Raw genomic sequence first — 1,889 nt, 5'->3', positions numbered from 1 at the left:
TAACAATATCCACTACATGCCTCAGCACTCATTGGACTGTACACATCAAAATGGATTACTTCCAACAAGTTGCTATCTTGTTCCATCTTACTGAAAACGAGGCTTTTCAGTCATCTTGCCCGTGTGGTATGATTTGCATGTCCCAAGTGATTCAAAATCAAGTGAGTCAAAACGGTCCATTTGCATGGAGTTTCTTCATGCATATACACCAATAGACATGGTTCGCATGTCTCAAACTTTTCAAAAACGAGTGAGCCCAAAGATCCATCAATATGGAGCTTCTTCATGCGTTTTATACCGATATGACTTACGTGGCAGTGCCACAAGTAGGTGGTACTATCATTACTATCTTTTGGCATGAACATGTGTATCACTACGATCGAGATTTAATAAACCATTCATTTTAGGTGTAAGACCATTGAAGGTATTATTCAAATAAACAGAGTAACCATTATTCTCCTTAAATGAATAACCGTATTGCGATAGACGTAATCCAATCATGTCTATGCTCAACGCAAACACCAAATAACAATTATTTAGGTTTAACACCAATCTCTTTGGTAGAGGGAGCGTGCGATGCTTGATCATATCAAGCTTGAAAAAAACTTCCAACACATATCGTCAGCTCACCTTTAGCTAGTCTCCGTTTATTCCGTAGCCTTTTGTTTCGAGTTACTAACACTTAGCAACCGAACCGGTATCTAATACCCTGGTGCTACTAGGAGTACTAGCAAAGTACACATTAACACAATGTATATCCAATATACTTCTATCGACCTTGCCAGCCTTCTTATCTACCAAGTATCTAGGGTAATTCTGCTCTAGTGGTTGTTCCCCTTATTACAGAAGCACTTAGTCTCGGGTTTGGGTTTTACCTTGGGTTTCTTCACTAGAGCAGCAGCTGATTTGCCGTTTCATGAAGTATCCCTTCTTGCCCTTGCCCTTCTTGAAACTAGTGGTTTCACCAACCATCAACAATTGATGCTCCTTCTTGATTTCTACTTTCGCGGTGTCAAACATCGCGAATACCTCAAGGATCATCATATCTATCCCTGATATGTTATAGTTCATCACGAAGCTCTAACAGCTTGGTGGCAATGACTTTGGAGAACCATCACTGTCTTATCTGGAAGATCAACTCCCACTCGATTCAAATGATTGTTGTACTCAGACAATCTGAGCACAAGCTCAACGATTGAGCTTTTCTCCCTTAGTTTGCAGGCTAAGAAAATAGTCGGAGGTCTTATACCTCTTGACGTGGGCACGAGCCTGAAATCCCAATTTCAGCCCTTGAAACATCTCATATGTTCTGCGATGTTTCGAAAACGTCTTTAGTGCCTCAACTCTAAACCGTTTAACTGAACTATCAGTAGTTATCAAAACGTGTATGTACGATGTTCGCAACATCCACAAACGATGTTTGGGGTTCAGCACACTGAGCAGTGCATTAAACACATAAGCCTTCTATGGAGCAATGAGGACAATCCTCAGTTTACGGACCTAGTCCGCATAATTGCTACTATCAACTTTCAACTAATTTTTCTCTAGGAACATATCTAAACAGTAGAACTATAGCGTGAGCTACGACATAATTTGCAAAAACCTTTTGACTATGTTCAGGATAATTAAGTTCATCTTATGAACTCCCACTCAGATAGACATCCCTCTAGTCATCTAAGTGATTACATGATCCGAGTCAAACTAGGCCGTGTCCGATCATCACGTGAGACGGACTAGTCATCATCGGTGAACATCTTCATGTTGATCGTATCTTCTATACGACTCATGCTCGACCTTTCGGTCTCCGTGTTCCGAGGCCATGTCTGTACATGCTAGGCTCGTCAAGTTAACCCTAAGTGTTTCGCGTGTGTTCCGAGGCCATGTCTGTA

The sequence above is a fragment of the Triticum aestivum genome, chromosome 2B (assembly GCF_018294505.1).
Source record: "Triticum aestivum cultivar Chinese Spring chromosome 2B, IWGSC CS RefSeq v2.1, whole genome shotgun sequence".
NCBI classification, from domain to species: domain Eukaryota; kingdom Viridiplantae; phylum Streptophyta; class Magnoliopsida; order Poales; family Poaceae; genus Triticum; species Triticum aestivum.
Note: the sequence above shows the minus strand (reverse complement) of the source record.